A 23,280-nucleotide genomic window follows, 5' to 3' on the forward strand; every position below is an offset into this window, starting at 1 on the left:
ATGCTGTAAACGAGAGTGTCAATTTGTTATTTTAATTTAATTTAATTTAATTTTTTGACAGGCAGAGTGGACAGTGAGAGAGAGACAGAGAGAAAGGTCTTCCTTTACCATTGGTTTACCCTCCAACGGCCACTGCAGCTGGCGCGCTGCAGCCAGTGCACTGCGCTGATCTGAAGTCAGGAGCCAGGTGCTTCTCCTGGTCTCCCACGCTGGTGCAGGGTCCAAGCCCTTGGGCCATCTTCCACTGCACTCCTGGGCCATAGCAGAGAGCTGGACTGGAAGAGGGGCAACTGGGACCGAATCCAGCTTCCCGACCAGGACTAGAACCTGGTGTGCCAGCACTGTAGGCAGAGGATTAGCCTATTGAGCCATGGCGCTGGCCAAGAATGTCGATTTGTTAAGTCAACAACAGGAGTCACTATGCACTTACTCCTCATGTAGGATCTCTGTCCTTAATATTTTGTTCAATGTGAATTAATGCTTTGTGTTTCTGTGTGGGTGCAAACTGTTGAAATCTTTACTTAATATATACTAAATTGATCTTCTGTATATAAAGATAATTGAAAATTAATCTTGATGGAATGGGAGAGGGAGTGGGAGGTGGGAGGATTGCGGGTGGGAGGGAAGTTATGGGGGGGGAGCCATTGTAATCCATAAGCTGTACTTTGGAAATTTATATTTGTTAAATAAAAATTAAAAAAAAAAAGGCAGAGTAGAGAAGGAGAGACAGGGAGAAAGAAATCATTCAACTGCGGATTTATTTCTCAAATGGCCACAACAGCAAGGGCTGAGCCAGGCCATAGTCAGGAGTCAGGAGTTTCATCTGGACTCTCCCACATGGGTGCAGAGGCCCAAGTACTTGTGCCACTCTCCAGTGCTTTCTCAGAAATATTTCCGAAGAGCTGGATCAGGAGTGGAGCATCTGGGACTTGGACCCGCACCCACATGGGATGCTGGTGTCACAGGCAGTGGACTATCCCACTGCACCACAATGTTGAGACCCCAGAGAAATTTGTTTCTAGAAACTCATACTATGAAAAAACTATTAATTGACAGACATTTGGTACAGTAGTTAAGATGCACATCTGTATCCAGTATTGAAGAGCCTGGTGTCAAGTTCCCACTCTGCTCCCAATTCTAATTTCCTACTAATGGGCACCCTGGGAAGCAGCAAATAATCTAAAGTACTTGGGTCCCTGCCACCCACATGGAAGGAAGACCTGGATGGAGTTCCTGGCTGGCTCCTGGCTTTGATCTGGCCCAGCACTGACTGTCACAGGTCTGTAGGGAGTGAATCAGTGGAAAGATCTCTCTCCACTCCCTCTCCTCTTTTCAAATAAGTAAAATTAAATTAATTTTTGAAAAGTATTTGTTTCATATACTTGACCAAAATTTCAAGGCATAATCTTCAATATCTCCTTTAAATGAAGCCAAATGGGATACAGGACAACAATGAACATGAGAGAAGGAAAAACCAGAGACAGCTAAGAGCTCTGAAAACACCTAGGAATCCTGGCTTTGAAGCTTGATGTGTTGTTTATGTTACCACTCACAGAGAGGAAGGGGTTGCCGGAATGAATTTCCTGGGTTCTTTCCCTCAGCTTAGTACAGAAATAAAAAGCTGGGAAACAATTTGCAACGAAAAGGAGACTTTTGATTGGCAAGCGACGGTAAAGCGTCTGGTCTAAGAAGAGACCAGGCCGGCCGCCCAAATGGGACACTGACTTTCAGGAAGTGCCCAGGGTTTTTAAGGCATTACTGTCTTTACATTGGGCCATTCTATGGGGGAGCCCATTAGAGGGGATTTTGCATATGATATGTTGATTGGCCTGGGGCTCAAGGCCATAACAGGGGTCTCATGGAGACTGACTGCTTCTCCTTAGGGGCTCAGCCCCTCCTCTGCTAGCTCTGGATAGAAGATTGCAACTAACTTGAGGATGTGATTTAAAGCCACAAGGTCACAAGCAGCACAAGAAGCTATTGCGGGTGAGAGGCTGGCAGGTCTGAAAACAAGCTTTCCAGCCACAGCTGGCAGCCTGCCTGTGAAAGACCGTCTACCTACGTCTGAGGGACCACAGATCCCTAGCCCCGCCGAACAGCCTCAGTTTGGATATACTGAACTGAGTTATTTGTTGACTATAGTTTGGATTTTCCTAGTCACCAGGGCTGTTCATAAATATTTTATTTTTCCTCCATTCAGGCACATAATAAGACAAAATATCTCTGATCTCTTTGAACTGACACTGTCTATGTGACTTGCATTGACAAATAAAACTCCAGTGAACATGACTCATAGTGTCAATTTCAGGTGGAAACTTTGAGAACTGCTTTATGATTTGCCAGGTTTCTTTTCCCCACCTGCAACTCTGCAATCTCAACACAGAGATTGAACCTCCTCAGCTTGAGTCCTGATCTCCCACAACAGTGACAGGGCCCTAAGTACTTGGGCCATCTTTTCCTGCTTTTCCAGGGACATTCCAGGGAGCTGGATCAGAAGTGGAGCAGCTGAGACTCAGACTGGTACTCGGATATGCGATGCCAGTGTTGCAAGCAGTAGCTCACCCTGCTGCTCCAGAACACTGACTTCCTCATTGTAGTTGTAAGACAGTGACAATTTGAAGTTGTCACTGCACCCTAGTCTAGTCAGTCTCGACTGATTTAGGAATTGAAGTCAGTTTTACAAGACTTGGTTAATGGTAATTTATGCAATCACAAGAAAGATACAAATACTGACATGACGAAAGAGTGTTTTTCTGATCATGAATTGTGGCTTGCTTAATAGTGGGATATAAAATCAATTTGATGAAACTTTGCCTTGTTTTTTGTCAAGAACAGGATAGAAAATATCATATAGTAAGATTAAACATGGAAAAAGAGAGAGAGAGAGAAGTCAATATACAGTGTATTTCTCACTATCAAAAGTTTGGAAGTCACTGGATGGAAACCCAGTTAATTGGAATGTTTCACTGAATGAATTTTGACTTGAGTGGCTCTCCTCAAAGAGTTTTGTGGTCTGATAATGCCAAAGAGCTTCATTCTCAAACTTTCTTTGTTCAAACATTTGTTCACAGAGTTCAATGAAGAGCTTACCATTTTTATTAAGTTCATATAAAATTGATAAGCCAATATTTATGAAAAACGATGTCAAATAGCAGCTATAGGGAATAATAGTTATTAGCATATATTGTCCTGATTTTTTAAAAAAATTGGTAGCATTAGTGATGCCTATGAGCCACTGAGCTTGATGTTATGACAAAAAATATTATCAGATGATAAAATGGTAGATCCATGAAGACTTTAAAAAGTGACAGCATGAGATTTTGTGATTAAATTATACCAGATGAATACATTAGTTTAATACTATCCCTAGATATTGGTTTAGAGCTATATTAAAGACTATGTCAAGATTTCAGAAAATCGTTTGACATAATTTCTTATAATCTACTTTTTAAAAACTGAAAGAATTTAGGCTGGATGATTTGCTGTTGGGTCATTTCATGATTTCTACTATGATCATCCCTAAAGAGGTTGTTAATGAATACATTATCTAGAGGGAGTGCTTAAGGACATAAAGAGTTCTGCCCTCATATCTTTCCCACTCAAATATATATTTATTGTCGCCAATGAAGATCTTACCTCATTTTTGCATGACTTAAGACTGAGATGGATATCGAATAAAGTAGGTTAGAGGCTCAGTGTTAACAATGTGCTCAAATGGGTAGAATTCTGAGTAAAATCTAAAGACTGCAATTTAAGAAGGATAAATGTAACCCACTGGGTAGTGGGTAAAGCTGTGCCTGAAGTTAGAGCCCCAGCTGCTTCACTTCTGATCCAGTTATCTGCTATGGCCTGGGATAGCAGTGGAAGATGGTCCAAGTCCTTGGGCTCCTATATCTGTGTGGGAGACCCAGAGGAAGCTTCTGGCTCCTGGCTTCAGATTGGTCCAACTCCAACAGTTGTGGCCATTTGGGGAGTGAACCAGCAGATGAAAGACTTCTATCTCTCTGTCTCTGTCTCTGTATCTGTCTCTTTCTTTGCCTGTACCTCTCTGTAACTCTCTGCCTTTCACATAAATAAATAAATCTTTTTAAAAAATTAATGAGTGTGATACTTTATTGGGTAAATATTTTAATATCACAGATGCTTGCGAAAGAATGTGTATTAGTATCACCAAGGGTATTACAGAATTCTTTATGCATAGCTGAATTCAGACAAGACAGAGTTAAGCACTTATGGGTTCAAGAGTCTGAATCCGTGAATCTCAGAAGAACAAGACAAGTGGAGTCATTTCCTTAATCATAGGCCGCCAGTAACACACCTATATCAGAATTTGACCCTAATGGGTTTATTGCCTTGTGTTATTGACTTGTTAAGCTTCTCAATAAAAGAGCATTAGAGATTATTTCTTTAGATATATCTGATGTTAGCTCATTTGAGGAGGTTTTGAGGAAGTGGAGTTCATTTTGGACTGGATGCTGAAAGGAAGCAGAGACAGTTGTATGATTCTGCATCTTAGTCAATATTATCTTGAAGGTGAATAGAATGCAGAGAAGCTGAGGCTTTGATCAGTAAGGATGGAGTTATCATTCTGGCCAAGACAGAAGGATCTTCACTTTCTTTATATGATGAATTTGTGTGTGTGTTTTGCAAAGCAAAACAAAGCAAAGCAAAGCAAAACACATACGTTCGTCCATGATTATGCAGTTGTCTTGACTGATACAATCAATGAATGGTCTGAGTGTAGTGGTACATGAAATGGTCTATGTTCAACAATAGAACAGAAACTTAGTGTGAGAGCCAGGGTATTTCTTCCTCAACTTCCCACACCACCTTTAGTATATGGCCTTAAGGGCTTCAACTTCTGCCTAATGGGTCTGCCTTCAACTCTACTTCTATCAACTGAACTGTTCTCTAAAAGTATTGAAATGGGTCATGTTTTATTCTCCTGTTATATCAAGAACAGAGCTTTGTGTCTTAAATAGTAATTGTTACTATTATTAATTACTTCATTGTTATTATGTGGTATGTTATATCCTATACGTGCTATGTCACATTTTGTTTTATATTAATAGGTGGAAGTGATCTGAAATCGATGTTCACATTTGGTTAGTTTACATTTGATTAGTTTCCTTTTTAAAAAAGATTTGTTTATTTGAATGGCAAAGTTACAGAGAAAGGGAGAGACAAAGAAAGAGATCTTCCATCCACTGGTTCACTCCCTAAATGGCCACAAGGGCTGGAGCTGGGCCAATCAAAAGCCAGGAGCCAGGAGCTTCTGGGTCTCTGAAGTGGGTGCAGGGTCTCAAGCACTTGGGCCATCTTCCAATGCTTTCCCAGGCTATTAGCAGAGAGAGAGATTGGAAGAGGAGCATCCAGGATATGAACCAGAGCCCATATGTGATGCCGCCTCTGCAGATGGAAGCTTAACCTACTATGCCACAGCGCCTTCCCCAGTTAGTTTCCCTGATGGAATTAATTGAAGTTGGAACTGTTTCATGTAGGTGCAACCAGAGAAAATATGACAGATGGAAATATTCAATATTGGCCAAATGATTTGTGAAAATTTCAGACATTAGACAAGCCTGTAACTATGAAATTCTTGATGTCACATTCAAGTTTGTTCACAGAGACACCTGAAAATTATAAATGAAGAAAGTATAAAAGCTGTTGGAAATTTTAGTATACAAATTACATAAACAGATTTTCAGTGGCCTGGTTGGAAAACAAAAATCTGGAATTTTAATGATGCCCACTTTCCTTAACAAAGAATCCTTGGTTGGAGGCTTTGCACTGGCACTGCCCTGGCAAGTCCTCCCTCAACTTTATATGAATCAGTGTCTCCAGAAGGGTGATATCTGTGGATGAGGTTTCTCATGCCATGCCCAGAAGTCTTTGCATGTGTGTGGAAGCCATTTATCTGTTTTCAAAATACAGTTCACTTACTCTGGAAATCTAGAAAAAAAATACATGGATGGGGAAGGGAATTTTTTTTTAAGATTTATTTTATTTATTTAAAAGGCAGAGTTAGAGAAAAAAGGAGAGACAGAGAGATATTTTTTAAAATTTATTTATTTATTTGAAAGGTAGAGAGACTGAGACAGAAAAAGGTCTTCCATCCACTGGTTCAATCACCAAATAGCTGCAATGGCCAGGGCTGGGTCAGGCTGAAGGCAGCGGCCAGGAGCTTCTTCCAGGTCTCCCACATTGGTGCTAGTGTCCAAGCGCTTGAGCCATCCTCTGCTTTCCCAGGTACGTTAGCAGGCAGCTGGATTGGAAGTGGAGCAAATGGGACAGTAACTGATGCCATATGGTATGCCAGCACCATAGGCGGTGGCTTAACCCACTAAGCCACAGCGCTGGCCCTGGAAAGGCATTTTTTTTTTAATCTTTTATTTAATGAATATAAATTTCCAAAGTACGACTCATGGGTTACAATGGCTTCCCCCCCCATACCGTCCCTCCCACCCACAACCCTCCCCTTTCCCACTCCCTCTCCCCTTCCATTCACATCAAGATTCATTTTCGATTATCTTAATATACAGAAGATCAGCTTAGTATACATTAAGTAAGGATTTCAACAGTTTGCTCCCACACAGAAACATAAAGTGAAAAATAATAGATGATTTTTTTAAATGATGATGAAATCAGATCAGACCTATTGTCATGTTTAATCCCAGTGAGAGTCAAGTTGGGAATTGATAATTTCTTTTTTTTTTTTTTTTTTTTTTTTTTACAGAAGATCAGTTTAGTGTACATTAAGTAAAGATTTCAATCGTTTGCACCCCCATAGAAACACAAAGTGAAATATACTGTTTGAGTACTCGTTATAGCATTAAGCCTCAGTGTACAGCACATTAAGGACAGAGATCCTACATGAGGAGTAAGTGCACAGTGACTCCTGTTGTTGACTTTACCAATTGACACTCCTGTTTATGGCATCAGTAATCTCCCTATGCACCAGTCATGAGTTTCCAAGGCTATGGAAGCCCCTTGAGTTCTCCGACTCTTATCTTGTTTAGACAAGGTCATAGTCAAAGTGGAGGTTCTCTCCTCCCTTCAGAGAAAGGCACCTCTCCATAGGTAAGTAATCAGAAGAATCAGCAATGGTTTTCTTACCATTGATGCTTGAAAGTCTTCTGGCCTGGTTTTTGACTTGTCTGAACTCTCCATAGTTGCAGTTAGGACACTTGGTTAGTACCTCGTGTGAAGAAGACCTAGTTTACAGTTATTCTCTACCTTGAACCGCAAAGCATTGCTGAGAGGGACAGGCGTTTGCTTTAGGGGTTAAGATAACACATCAGAGTGCCTTTTTGGTAAGGAGCCCAGCTCCACTTGCAACTTCCTGTAATATTCACTGAGAGGCAGCACCCACGTGGGAGACCTTGACTTCAGTGAACCAGTGAAAGGCAGATTTCTCTCTGCCTCTCTTTCTTTTCCTTTCAAATAAATAAGTTTTTAAAGAAAATATTGTTAAGAAGTACAAAAATCTATTATAATGTCAACAGCTGTGAAAGGCAAATTCTAAACATGAATGAGAGGAATACAGTTCTTCGTAAAAACCAAGGTCTTCAGGAAAATTCGATTGGAGATGGGCTGCTTCAGAGGGTGTTAGTGACCCTAACTAGAGCACTAATAATAATTAAATTAACCCACATACTTACCCTCACTACAAGCTAGGAGTGCAGAGAAAACAATGCACCTATGTTTTACCTCTCATTCAGATTTCTTTCTGTGCCCTGACACACTGTGTATTATAACCTTTTTTGCTTTCATTAAAACTTAGTCTGGAGAGAACGATCCAACATGGGAAGTGAGATACACAGCAGACCCATAGAATGGCAGATGTCCTAAACAGCACTCTGGCCTCAGAATCAGCCCTTAAGGCAGGCGGATCCTGCTGAAAAGCCCATGAGAGTATTTCAGGCATGGAAAGCCAAGACACTCTGGGGAAAAAAAAAAAAACCCTAAATGAAAGATCTCCATGAGTGAGATCCCAGTGGAAAGAATGGGTCATCAAAGAAGGAGGTACCTTTCTCTGAAGGGAGGAGACAACTTCCACTTTGACCATGGCCTTGTCTAAAAATTATCAGAGTCAGTGAACTCAGGGGTCTTCCATAGCCTTGGCAGCTCATGACAAGAGCCTAGGTTGATTACTGATGCCATAAACAAGAGTGTCAATTTGTTAAGTCAACAACAGGAGTCACTGTGCACTTACTCCTCATGTAGGATCTTTGTCCTTAGTGTGCTGTACATTGAGATTTAATGCTATAACTAGTACTCAAACAGTATTTTTCATTTTATGTTTCTGTGTGGGAGCAAACTGTTGAAATCTTTACTTAATGTATGCTAAACTGATCTTCTGTATATAAACAGAGATGAAAATGAATCTTGATGTGAATGGAAGGGGAGAGGGAGTGGGAAAGGGGAGGGTTGTGGGTGGGAGGGACGTTATGGGGGGGAAGCCATTGTAATCCATATTCTGTACTTTGGAAATTTATATTCATTAAATAAAAGTTTAAAAAAAAAACAAACTTAGTCTGGGCAGGCGCCGCAGCTCACTAGGCTAATCCTCCACCTGCAGCACTGACACTCCAGGTTCTAGTCCCGGTTGGGGCGCCGGATTCTGTCCTGGTTGCTCCTCTTCCAGTCCAGCTCTCTGCTGTGGCCCGGGAAGGCAGTGGAGGATGGCCCAAGTGCTTGGGCCCTGCACCCGCATGGGAGACCAGGAGGAAGCACCTGGCTCCTGGCTTCGGATCTGCGCAGTGCGCTGGCCACAATGCGCCGGCCGTAGCTGCCACTTGGAGGGCGGACCAACGGAAAAAGGAAGACCTTTCTCTCTGTCTCTCTCTCTCTCTCTCTCTCTCTCTCTCCCTCACTGTCTAACTCTGCCTGAAAAAAAAAAAAAAAAAAAAAAAAAAAAAAAAAAAAAAAAAAAAAACCTTAGTATAATCTAGAAGAGTAAGCTGTTCCTTTAGATAATGCTTATTCCAACCTGGGATACAGTTATTGATCCTCATAGTTCTGTTCTAGGTAGGAGTGGGAGAATTCGGAGGATTGGACATTGCCATGGAAAAGGATGGGAGAGAGACTTCCAGAGTGCTATCACGCGCTCCTCTGAGCTCCGGAGGGATGTCCTTCCCACTTGGTGGCTGGTTACCCTGTGAGTGCCAGTGAACAAAGTCCATCACTTCTGTTTCTGTTCCATGGTTTCTCTATTCTCAGCTGAGGGTGCTTCTGCAACCTTTAGACCACATGAAGGTTTTTTGTCTCATCTTCCATTCAGATCTTCACCATGTACAATGACCCCAGCCTGTACCTTTGGGTCAGCTGGCCTCTTCCCATAGTAGACTTGACAGCTTTATCCTCAAAAAAAGCACAAGTTCCCTTGGACTTACCCCTAACGGTAAAGCTAAAAGTGATCAATTTAAGTTCATAACTAATCATAAAGATAGGATTAAGTGTCAAAGGGATCACATAAATTATAAGACCAAGTGTCTGCTAGTAATAATAGAATTAAAAAGGAGAGAAGGATCCAACATGGGAAGCTGGCCACACAGCAGGCTCATAGAATGACAAATGCCCTAAACAGCACTTTGGCCTCAGAATCAGCCCTTAATGCATTAGGATCTGAAAGCTGAGATACTGTGGCAAAAAATGCCTACATGAAAGATCTCTGTGAGTGAGAATCTGGTGGAAAACAGAGGCCATCAAAGAAGGAAGTACCTTTCTCTGAAGGGAGGAGAAAACTTCTACTTTGATTATGGCCCTGTCTAAATAATGTCTGAGTTTGTGGACTCAACAGGCTTCCATATCCTTGGCAGCTCGTGACAAGAGCCTCGGGTGATCACTGACATCATAAAAAAGAGTGTCAATTGTTAAATCAACAACAGGAGTCACTGTGCACTTGCTCCCCATGTAGGACCTCTGTCTTTAATGAGTTCTACTATGAGAATTAATGGTAAAACTTGTCTTCAACAGCACTTTATACTTTGTGTGTCTGTGTGGGTGCAAACTGTTGAAATATTTACTTAGTATACAGCTGATCTTCTGTATATAAAGATAATTAAAAATGAATCTTAATGAAGAATGGGATGGGAGAGCGAATAGGAAGTGGGACAGTTTGGGGGTGGGAGGGCAGGTATGGGGGAAAGAACCACTATAATTCAAAAGTTGTACATATGAAATTTATATTTATTAAATAAAAATTTACCATAAAAAAAGAAGCAGTGGGACCTGTAAGTCCTAACCAAACCATGGATTCCAGATCAGTCTAAAGTGCAGACTTGGAGGTTCTTCCTCAGGCCCTCCACTCTGAGCCAAGTGCGCTTAGGTGTGGCTGCACATCTGGTTGGCTGGCCTCCCCAGAGTCCCAGAAGAAAGTGACAGGAAAACTGCCCCCACTCACAATTCTGCCACTTTCTCTCCTCATTGATTCCCAGGCCCAAATAGGAAGAGTCTTCTTATGTTTTCTTCATATCTGGATATCCTTTAGGTTAAATTTGACAGAGTGGACAGCTAAGCATTCTATGTCAAATCATAGAAGTCACTACTTTTTTTTTTTATATTTACATTGACTTTTTCTTGGGGGAAAAAGTTGATCTCAGAGACGAGCAGTTAAGGGAAATATTATTTTCAGAAAAAGTAAAATATTTTTCTGTCATTTTCAGAATTACTTTACTAGTTTCCTAACAAACCAATCACTTATTAATCAACTTGGGCTCACACTGGACCTTTTACATAATTCTTAACTCATCTAATTTTTTTTTTTTTTACCAATCTGGAGAGGTATTATCCTTCTTATCTTTCAGTTGAGAAAAACTGAGGTTTAGAAAACCTTTGTAATTTGTTCAAAGTCTCACTAAGTTGACAGAGCTAACATTTCTGCTAGGTTCATAACCAGAAAGATACACTGATCATTACAAGTTTACTCTAATGTTATCACAGTTTTCAAAGGGCATTATATTATTCACAATATATAAGAAATATACTTTTTTATTTTCGATAGATACAACCTAATATCTTTACAGATGGTGACCTAGAATTTGTGATTATATTCAGCCACACTAAGGCAGGAATGAGTGTACAGAGGGAGCCATCAAGGGTGTGGGAGCATTTTCAGGACATCTGGGACTCATCAGCTTCAAATCATTTAACAGAGTGCAAACAATTTAACACTGAGGGCCTCTCAATTATCTACTTTCAAATAAATAAATAATCAAGTATAAATCTCTACCCAGTAAGCAAGCAAGCATACTTCTGGGTATTTTTCCCCAATTTGACACCATTAGTGGATGAAGGTTCAAAAAATGCACTCATAATTTTACATTTGTCTGTGCAAAATATAAATGAGATAAATATGTTACAAATATAGGTATCCCTACAAACATTGCAACAGGGTAGTCCAACAGATTATATAGTAGGGTTACTCACACAGAGGCTCTATTTCTACTTATAATACATACCCAACTCATTCCTCATGCTCCAATACTTTACATTTTTATGGAAATTTTATTACCATGACAAGTGCTACTCTTTGGAAGACAGACAACTCTCATTTGACTTAGTATTTGCTAACTGTGTGATTTCGAAATTTTCTATGGGTCAGTTTTCCCATCAAAAAATAGGAACAATAGTACTGAAATCTAAGGAAGGAATATATGTAAAACCCTAGCATATAATATATATTCATCTTATAGCAGCTCAGTACTTCTTATGTTATTATAATCATTACTGTGAACTTTGATATTTCATTCATATTTTATTCGACTCACACATTAGACTTCACACTTAAAGGTTATTGTGCCAATAATATAAGAAAATGAACTAAAGTTTCCTCTGTGAAGTCCTAGATGTAACCTTTGTTACAGCTGGTCAACAAATTCCAGATTCCATTCAATAAAGTTTTCACTGCACCGTTTCTCATCTTCTTCAGTTTTCCCTTGCTAGTTTCTTACTTTTTCTTCCTGTTCTTCATCATCAACTGCAGCTATTCTCCTCTCTTTCCATGAGCCACACTCTTTATACCACCTAGCAGCTCTCCAATTCAGACTCTTTCTTACATGCAAAACACAAATTTGAAACAATTTTCCCTTTGACTTTTTGTTATAAAAATCCCTGAACTACTAAAATTTTATTTTTTAACATTTTGATACTTCTAGGTAAACAATAATAAATTTTGGTGTATAATTTTTACGGCATTCTCTTACAATCCTATTTCTGTGATATCTTGCAATTTCCCTCTTTCATTTCTGATTTTGATAATTTGAGTGTTTGCTCTTTAGTCAAAATTTTGTCAACTTCATTTGCCTTTTCAACAAACCAGCTCCTGGCTTTATTGATTCATTTTCTCTCTGTCCCTCTCCCTCTCCCTCTCCTGCTCTAATCTTAATCTTCCTGTTAACTTTGGGTTTAATTAATTATTTTTCTAGTGCTTCCAGTTGTAAAGTCAGATTATTTCAGGGAAATGCAAGTCAAAACCAAAATGAGATATCATCTCACACTGTTAAGATGGTTATTATTAAAAAAAAAATTGGAAAGGATATGGGGACATTGAAACCTTTGCACTGTTGGTGGAATATAAATGATGCAGACACCAAGGAAAACAGTAGGGAAGATCCTCAAAGAATTAAAAGTGAAGTACTAGAGGAACACATTTAGCCTAACATTTAAGATGCCCATGTTTCACATTTGAGTGCCTATGTTGGATACCTAGCCCTGACCCTGGCACCTGACTCCAGTTTCTTGCCAGTGCAGATCATGGAAGGCAATTGTGATGGCTCAAGTAGTTGAGTTTCACCACTCACATGGGAGACCACATGAGTTTCCTGTTCCCAGCTTTGGCCCCAACACAGCCTTTGCCATTGTGGGCATTTGGAGAGCAATCCAGTGTTGGGAGTATTCACTCTCTTCCCTTTTCCCTCAATATATGCTCCAGCAATTCAGCTTTTGTGTGTTTATCCAGAAGAATTGAAATGAGACTATCAAAGAGATATCTGCACTTCAATATACATTGCAACATTGTTCACAAAGCCATGTTGTGGAAATACCCTGAGAATTCATTGACATAGGGATGGGTAAGGAATATATGATACAGACACATACACACACACACATGGAAAATCCTTATATCTGTTAAAACGTGGATGAACTTGGAGTATATTATTCTGAATGAATATACCAGTCACAGAAGAGCACATACTGCATGATTCCACTCACAGTTCTATCTATATTAGATTCAGAAGCACAAAATACAACAGTGGTTTCCAGATACTGTTGGTGAGAGAAATGAGGAGTCTTTGTTCAGTAAGTATAATGTTTCAGTCATGCTAGATAAGTAAGTTCTGGGGAACAGCTGCACAACACAGCAAATATACATAATACATAATACATAATTGTGTACTTTAGTATTTTCTAAGAGGGTAGATCTCATGTTAAGCATTCTTACCAAAACAAACAACAAAAAATCCAAACCTAATGGACATAGGAAACTTTGGGAGGTTTTAGCTTTGTATATTAACTTGATCATAGTAATGGTATCACAGGTATTTACATATGTTCAAACTCATCAAACCGTACACGTTAAATAAGTACAGACTTTGCCTATCAATCAAACCTCAATAAAGCTGTTAAAAATTCCACAGGTATTGATTACCTTTTAAATTAAAACTTTATTTTTAGAACATTTCTAGATTTGAATAATTGTTGCAAAAATAATTTTTTGTAATTTATTGGGGAAGTTTCCAAATAACCTACACTCAGTTTTTCCTATTATTATTGCAATTTAAAAAAAAATTGCTTATTTATTTGAACATCAGAGAGAGTGAGAGCAAGAGAGAGAGAGAGAGAGAGAGAGAGAGGTCTTCCATCCACCAGTTCACTCCTCAAGTGGCCAAAACGGCTGGGGAGGAGCCAAACTGAAGCCAGGGACCAGGAGCTTCATCCAGCTCTCCCATGCAGGGGCAGGGGCCCAAGCACTTGGGCCATCTTTGGCTGCTTTCCCAGGCCATTAGCAGGGAGCTGGATTGAAAGTGGAGCATCCAGATCTCAAAGTAGCACCATAGACGATGCCAAAGTCACAGATAGTGGCTTTATCATCTGTGCCATAACACTAGCCCCCTTAAAATTTATTAAAACTTGCAAGTCTTTTATTTGAGAATATTTTCAAATGTCCAAAAAGGCCAACAGTGGGCCAGAGCCAAAGCCAGGAGGCAGGAATTTAATTCAGTTATCCACTTCTCCCACATGAGTGACTGGAACCCAATCACTTGGATTCCCACCTCTGACTTCCAGGGTCTGCATTAGCAGGAAGCCTGGATATCAAATCCAGATAATCTGAGGTGGGATGCAGGCATCTTAGCCAGGGTCTTAATTTTCATACTAAATAAATGCCTTCTACTATTACTAATGTTTATATTTTTACAATTCAGGCTATAACTTGTATGCAGTTTGAGTATGTTCCCTGAGGGTCCATATTTTAGAAGCATGGTCTACAATGTGGCGATATTAAAATATATTGGAATCTTTAAGAGGGGGTGTAGTGCAGGGTACACTACTAAGGAGGGATTAATGTTAGTCTCACAGAATGATATATTTGCTGTTTCAAGAGTGACAAATAAAGAGCAACCTAACCCCTAGGCTGCTTTCTGGCTTCCTTCACCATGTGATCTCTCCCTCTGGTCACATGCAAAGTTACTTTCACACCCCTTCCCCACCCCCCTTCCCATACTGGCTTTTTTGGGAGAATTGACAAGGAAAGCTCAAGTTTAAAGACTGGGGAGTCATGCTTTACCTCCCTAAAGCTAGAGTAGCCACATAAATTGTTCAGGCTTTCTTTACATGTGAGATTTATCTTTTCTGTATTTATTTATTTATTCAGTAATTTATGTCTACATAGATTTATGAATATTTATTTTGTACTTTGGGATATAATTTCATATGATTCACTTATTTTCTTGTTCAAATTATTCCTATTTGGCCCTTAGAAACATTTTCATTCCTGTATTCCTTTGATATATCCTTCTGTTTATTTTGAATATTTGCTTAATGTTTGCCATCATAAGACACTGCAGATTATTTTCTTCATTTCCTGCTCCAGTCTGAGAAATAGCCATTTTTCCAGTAAGTTCTGGTTCCTTTTCTTGCACTATTGCAGTGGGAATCAAGGTTTGGTCATTAGATGAGCCTAATACTACTGGAGTGTCATTACTTCTAGGCCCTCTTAGCTGAAAAAGCGAGGAGATGTGTGTGTGTGGGAGGGGGTTTACATAATTATATATAATAAATACACAAGTATTTATAAACATGTCTATATGTAACATCTATATTTAAAAATTAGCCATGTATCACCTTAATATCTACAACTCTAATCCATTATCACATGGAACATCCACCTTCATATACCACTGCTCCACTCCACTTCACATGTAGTACAGGGATCTTTTAACATGATATTCCCAACTTGTCCTTCCATTCCTTGTGACATTGCTGTCATTCACGAAACTTATCAATGCTAATGTCTGAAGCCAGGGGTCTGGAACTCAATCTGAATCTCTCACATTGGTGGCAGTGACCCAACTTCTTGAACAAACACCTACCACCTCCTAGGGTACACATTAACAAGAAGCTGGATTGGAAGTGGAGTTGGAACTCAAATCCAGGCACTGCAACATAAGAAACGAGTGTCCAAAGACATGTCTTCACTGGTGTGTCAAACATGCTTATTATAGTGTTTCTGACTACTAGCATTTTTTTTGTTTTTTACTAGATTTTTGCATATCTTTGCTTACATTACCTACCTATTCTTGTATGTAATAATCTACTTTTGTCTATCATATTACTAATATATTTTTAAAATTTCTTGTCCAACAGTTCCAATATTGTGTCATATCTGAATCTGGTGATAACACTTGCTGATAACCTCAGATTGTATTCTTGTCTTGCCTTGTGATTTTTTGTGGAAAGATAGACACATTGCACTGAGTAAGAACTGATATAAATTGGTATCTAGTGTGAGGATTTTTGTTAACTCTGCTAGGTGTTGGGCTTTGTTTAATATGGCTACAGCAATATAAGTTCTAGGAGATTTCAGGTCCTTTAGAATCTTTTTTTAAATCTCACTCATGACTTTTGGTTTCCTTAAATGCTTCCCCTCGAAGTGTCTATCCAGCATCTCTTTCCTCAGTAGCCTTACACTGGAATCCTTCAGGTGTGATGGTATGGGGTAAGAGGGAGTATACCCATGATCTCAGGATTGATTAAATTTCCATCTGCTGGGGACTGTGAGTTGCTGGGCTGTGAGTTCCACAGTGTTTCTCCCTGTGTGGCTCTTCCCACTCATTGAGGGAAGACTGGAAGGCTCTAGGGCACTGAGGTCACAGGAACACACTTCCATCACGGCTCTAGGTGAGGCTCCGCTAAAGTCTTCCTCCCTGGAGAGGAGTTCTTCTTCTGGAAGCTCTGTGATTATTTCACAAGGATTACTCCATATTCTCCCTGATAGAATGGTGAGGGGATCTTTAGAGATCTCTGTTGTGTTATCCTGATGTAGTTCCTGACAGTAAAAGCTTAGGAAAATGCAGCATCCTCTCTTTCCCAAACACTGTAGTCCCCATAGTTTCTCACACTCATGCTAGTCCACACTCCACTCCCAACAATTTGTAAAAATTACCTGTTAAGTGATTCCAGTCTTTGGATTCAGCAACTTCTATTCCAAATATGTAAATCTCAGCAGTGTCTCTGGATTGTGGCGGGGAACAGAGGAATTATCCTAAAAAATAATAGGTCCAAGAAAATTATTTAATTTTCAGTTTGTTCAGTCTTTTGGCTGTTGGTGTAGGGGTGAGAGTGATGATTTCCAAGATCTTAACATGTTGGAGCTGAGACGAGGACTCTAGACTAATAATTTTTGTATATGTGCTGCTGAAGCAAGCACTTGACTAATTATTTTTGAAAAGGGGTAATTGACCTCAAAGGAATATAAGCTTTCTTGATTATAATTTTATTATACTCATAAGGAAAAATGATTAGAAAACAAACAAAATTAAAGATGGAAATAAATCAGCAACGTTTACAATCTTTAGTAGTTTCTGTTGCTAAGATTTTTATGAATTTCAGTATTAATGTACATATATATTTGTAATTTTTCCCTTTATACCTAATATCCTAACTTTTAAAGTTGTCATTTTGTAAATGATGAGAAATTATTTATAAATATCTTCTAATAGATAATATTCATTGAGGGAGTACTCTTTAATTCGGTATACCATCCTATTGGAATTGTTTTTTTATATGTATATATGTTAAGTGTGTATGTGTATATATGTTAAGTGTGTATGTGAATATATGTGAGTGTATATATGTCTATGTGTGTACTTCAGTGGATCTCAAATGCTAGAGTATGCTTAATCATAATCCTGTTTTTAGCATGATTTTAGCATCCATACATGAAAGTCCCCTTTAAACTCATGTTTTTCTAGTCTTCCAAGATTATTCACCATTTCAGCTATTTGTTTATTTACTGTATTTATTTGAAAGACAGACAGAGAGAGATATTCCACCACTGATTCTCTCCCCAAATGCCCATAGCAGTGAGGGCAGGGCCAGGATAAAGCCAAGAGCATGAAATTCAACCCAGGTATGAAAACATTTAAGTCAGGGACCCAAACACTTAAGCCATCAGCTTTTATGCCCTACAGCATGCATTAGCAGGAATCTGGAATCAGAAGTAGACTTGAGATTTGAACCCAATGCACTCTGAGATGGCATGCAGGTACCTGAAGAGGAGTTTTAACCACTACCCTACTTCTCCTCCTCCTCCTCCTCCTTCTTCCTCTTAGCCTTTGTGCATTGCCTGTTCATGTTCCTATAATTTTTAAAACATCTCTACTTATTATTGTATACTCTTGTTTCAAGGGCTAGAGATTAATTATCTTCTTGAGTGTGGGCTTGACTTTTACTACATAGTATAATGTTATAGAAGTAATAGTGTATTAATTGGTATGGTCTCATTTTTACTAGCTGTACCAACATGATTTTGTTCGTATTGCAATGTCCTTCTATGATGTCATAAAATCTAATAGGCTGACTTCCCAGTTCTTCTTTATTGTTAACCAGAATATTTATAGATTCTGTCTTCCATATTTATTTTAGAATGAGTTTGTTCTTCTACTACCTCATGTAAAATTGGATTTTCAAAAATGGAAATACCATTGTATAAATGGAAATTTGTTCAAAAGGTTCATATCCTTTTTATTTCCTAATGAACACAATGTTCAAACAATATTTAGCTATCATCTATATCACTCTTCAACTCTCTACTTATAAATAGGATTCATTTACTTTCCAAAAGGTTTGCAGACCTGAACTGTCTTGAGTACAGCCAACAGAATGAATGAATGGTGCTCATAGTCAAGACTCTAAGTTTCCTAACTTCCTGATGATTGCATTGGCAAATGGAATAAAATTCCTGAATATTTTCCCACACATATTCCTGAAGCAATTGAATGACCAAATATATTCAAAAAATTGTTAATCTCAATATATTTAAGCCTCAATCTATTAATATATTTATTCTATTAAACCAAAAAGTTCAGAGTTAAAAAATACTTTTATATTTGAACAGAATCGTTGCAGGCATCTGTATTTGTTTTTCTCACAGAAAACTTGTTGCTGTTTCATAGGAAAGCTTCCATCCTGGAACAGGGATTGTAATGTTAGTGTCTGTCTAACTTGTGAGAAAAATCATTAGATACTAAGATTAAAGGGACTATTTGTCTCACTTGGTGATTTTTCTGAGAAATATTTCATATAGTTATTTATTGTGGATTATTTGGAAAATTAAAGTTACATAGAATAAACTTTTTTCACTTTGTTTCCCCATGCATAATACAGTATAAATTTAAAGTAATTAAATTGCCACATCAAGCCACACCAGAAGCAAGTTATTTTTATGCTTCTCAGTTATGTAAATAAACAATTTGTCTGAGCCTGTTTGGGATGAATTTTTTGTTATTGCAATTTCAGAAGTCTTAATACTGCATGATACAAAGCTCATGTTCGGTTAAGATTTTTATTGGAGTCGGCGCCGCAGCTCACTAGGCTAATCCTCCACCTGCAGCGCTGGCACACAGGGTTCTAGTCCTGGTCGGGGTGCCGGATTCTGTCCCAGTTGCCCCTCTTCCAGGCCAGCTCTCTGCTGTGGCCAGGGAGTGCAGTGGAGGATGGTCCAGGTCGTTGGGCCCTGCACTCGCGTGGGAAACCAGAAGGAAGCACCTGGCTCCTGGCTTCAGATTGGCACAGCGCCGGCGGTAGCGCCCATTTGGGGGGTGAACCAACAGAAAAAGGAAGACCTTTCTCTCTCTCTCTCTTTCTCTCTCTCTCTCTCTCACTGTCTAACTCTGCCTGTCAAAAAAAGAAAAAGATTTTTATTGGAAGGTATATTTGTTCATTTTTGTCTTTAAAATAGAATTTTCTGAGGCAGGCTTCTTTGCTCTGGAAGTTCAATGGGATGACACTGGCATTGGCTCAGCTCTGTTGAAGGCTCTTTAGTCTGTTTCAGATCACAGTGATTGACAATGTGGGAGAATACAGGGCAGCAAGAGATTCCTTTGGAGGCCACATTTCCAATGGACCTTAGGAACTCCCACTAGACTCCACCTATTTTTTTTTAAGAATTCCATTTTTTAAAAATTTGAAATAATAGAGTTATAGAGAGAGGAGGAGAGACAGAGAGACAGCTCTTCCATCCTCTGATTCACTCCCCAAATGTTCACAACAGCCGGAAGTGATAGGAAACCAGGAGCCAGAAGTTTCTTCTGGGTCTTCCACATGGGTGCAGGGGCCCAAGGACTTCGGTCATCTTCTGCTGCTTTCCTAGGCACATTAGCAGGGAGCTAGATTGAAAGTGGAGCAGCCAAGTCTTGAACCTGCACACATGTGTGATGCTGGCATTGCAGGCGGAGGCTTAACCTGCTATGCCACAAATCTAGCCCCTAGACTCCACCTTTTAAATGTCCTCCTCTCAACATCTCCACACTGAGGACATAGTTACCAACACATGGATACCTAAGGGACCATAGCAAAGAACTTCCAAAATTGAGATGGTTACTATAACCCACCAAAGCTAAATTTCTTTTGACATACCTTATGCTTCTAAGTGTGCCTCAAGTTCTCAAATAGTCTCAAGTAGCAATAAGAAAATGACCTCTAGCCTATGGCCGCCAGGTGTTATGGGTAACTCACAGGGAGAAGGTAATATATCATCAGGCTATCAGTACAGATAGTGCGCAGGAAAACAAAGTGAAAAAAATTATTGCTCCAGAATTTTCAAAAATAATAGAGATATTTTGCTCCATTGTATGTAGGAGTACAGAACATGGTATAAACATTCTATTGCAATTCTTTGTATGACTATTATTTAAAATGTAGTGCAAGAAATCTCACAGTAGCTGATAATGGTTTAAGATAAAATGTTCTTTGTAAAGCAATTTTCACTATTTTCCATCTACACCAATTTAATGTATTCAGTTGTTTAAAACAGCTATTTTTATATTCAGTTAAATGCAGTATTACACTTCATATCATTTTCTTTCTACAGGAAAGTGACTCTATGAATCTAAATCTAAAAATTTAGTCAAAAGAAAATAAATGTAACACTTTTTACAAAGAAAGAATATGGAACAATAAATCAGTTAAATTATTTAACTGGATCAACTAATTTTCCTTCAAATCAATCTACTATTTGATGAAATAGGTTGGTAAATTTAGTTAACATATTTATCCATTTTTTAAATAGAAATCTTTCTTTGGTTTAACTGTTACTTATTCATCATGACTCAACAAGCTAAAGGATAACCTTATTCAGGAGATCTTGAACATTTCTCTGTTCTTACTTCACTTGCAATTTCCCAAGGGACCCAATAGCCTTTTTTGTTTATTATTGTAAAATAATAATCGACACTTATTGAGTCCCAACTATATGACAGAATTGCCTCTTGACCTACAACATCTTACTTAATCTTCAACAAATCTATGAGATAATTTTGTTGGTGGTGATGTTTAGTTTATTTGCTTAAAAATTAAGATGCAAATAAGAAGCTCAGCAAGTTAGTTACTTAGTTACTTTTAAAAAGTAGCAAAGAAGAAATACGTTCAGAGAGACAAAAGGAGAACTGTTAATAGTGTTTAGTCTCAGAAAAAGGAAAAGATTATTCCTAACAGAAGATATGGTCAAGGTAAGAAAAATCATAGCTAAAACAGAACAATAATTAGTACTGAAAACAGAACAATTAATTGCTGTTGGTGGAGGAATTGAAGTTATATTTTAGAAAGTATGTAAAGAAAATAGTCAAAATTCAAATCTGGATCTGTTAGATCTAATTCTCACAATATTTTATATTCTCTACACAAGTTAAGTCTCAAATGTTAGTAGGCATGAGTAATTTCAATAATTCTCAAATATTAGTATGTGTAAGATGTATCTAAGTAATTTCTTGTGAATGTAAGTTCCTAGGTCTCACATTGCAAATTTCTGGAGACAGAAAACCTCTGCATTTATATTTACTTAAGAATTTTGGAGAAAGAGAGAAAGAGAGAGAGAGAGAGAGAGAGAGACAGATACCTTTCCTGCCAAATCCAGGAACTGCAGTACAATCCAGGTCTCCAACATGGACGGTAGGAGCCCACCTACTTGGGCTATCATTGTTAACTTTCCAGACTCTGCTTTAGCAGAAAGCTCAAATTGGTATTCAAAGCAGAGTATCAAACCAACACAGTCTAATGTGGTTCATAGGCATATTAACCAACATCTTAATTACTAGGCTAAATGTCTATCTGTAAGTCTTACATTTTTAAGAAGCACCACCCCTGTTGATTTGATGATTCTAATGAAGTTGCTAATGGGCCACACTTTCAGATATACTGTCTTCTCATGCCAACTCTAAAAGGGAGATTCTCGAGGCTAGGGACCTCATTGTGCTTTTATTAGCAAGAGCACTGCTTGATTTACAGTGAGAAAGTAATGCATTCTTCTCTGTAACTGCCTTTCAAATAAATAAATACATCTTGAAAGAAAGAGGAAGGAAGGAAGGAAGGAAGGAAGGAAGGAAGGAAGGAAGGAAGGAAGGAAGGAAGGAAATTCCAAGAAAAGGCATAAAGATGTACAAGTCAGCAGGATTCATTTAAAGCAAAAGAGAAGTGCACACTCAGGAAATATGTACAAGAAGGCTGGAGAGAGAATGACCAAAAAGCTAAAACACTCAAAGGAACACTCAACAAGGTTCAGGTCACCCTTTTATACTATCAGGAGGTACACAGGGTAATGTTTTGGTGGGGCTTGAATGCTGTCCATTTCCATGAACTTTTTTGGAAATATTGAAAGTGTCCTCAGGTACGTGATATCATCTGGTACATCATGGGAGGAGGAGTGCCCCTAGTGGCAATTGTGTTATAGACATAGTTAAAGGTCACCACTGGGACAAACCCTAGAGCCATGGTTCCGTATTTCCAGCTGGTGCAAGTTCTACATTCGTAACATTCCAGAACTTGCAATTTCCCCAGAAAGAAAAGGGGGCAGGTCTTTGTGGTGCACAGACTGTGGGTTTGGTTGGTGTACAGAAAGGTAGGTTTGAATGGTACATGCCAGTCTGTCATGTAGGGGCTGGCTGGAGCTGTCACGTAGTAGGTCTTGCTGTCGGAGCAGTCCATGACAGGTCATACCAGAGAGGTCAAACTTTCATGCAGGTTGACTGAAACTACAAAACCTCAGCTTCTTTTGTTGTAGGAATATGGTTTCCTGGCTATTTTATTCCAGGATTTTGTCCCTGCCCAAGATAGGAATTCAAAGCAAAAGCACAAGTAAAGTACAAGAATGAGAGCAGGATTTATTTAAAGGGAGAGAATGAACACACATTCAGATATGAGTATGGAAAACTCCGTGTTGTCTGAGAGGCACTCACTATGAGGAACATCCACCCTTTGAAGAGAGGGTGAGACAGGGTGGGAGCTACTCCTATGAACAGATAGCCCACCCAATTTAGTGGTCCCCTTTATTGGGTAAGGAGCGGTGCCTTGATGGCATCTACAAGCGGGATGGACGTTGTGCAGAGTTCAATGCATGTGACATTGTCTGAGAAAATTTTCATGGCATCCCCACATGGTACTCACTGTGCATGTGCTCATAAGGGAGAATTTTTCCTCATAGGAAGCTTAGGTGCTTCATGGGAAAGTGGATGTGGTGAATTGGTATGCAAAGGGGTGGAATTAGGGTGCAGGGCTAGAGATAGA

This window comes from Oryctolagus cuniculus, chromosome 7 (assembly GCF_964237555.1).
Source record: "Oryctolagus cuniculus chromosome 7, mOryCun1.1, whole genome shotgun sequence".
Classification (NCBI taxonomy): Eukaryota; Metazoa; Chordata; class Mammalia; order Lagomorpha; family Leporidae; genus Oryctolagus; species Oryctolagus cuniculus.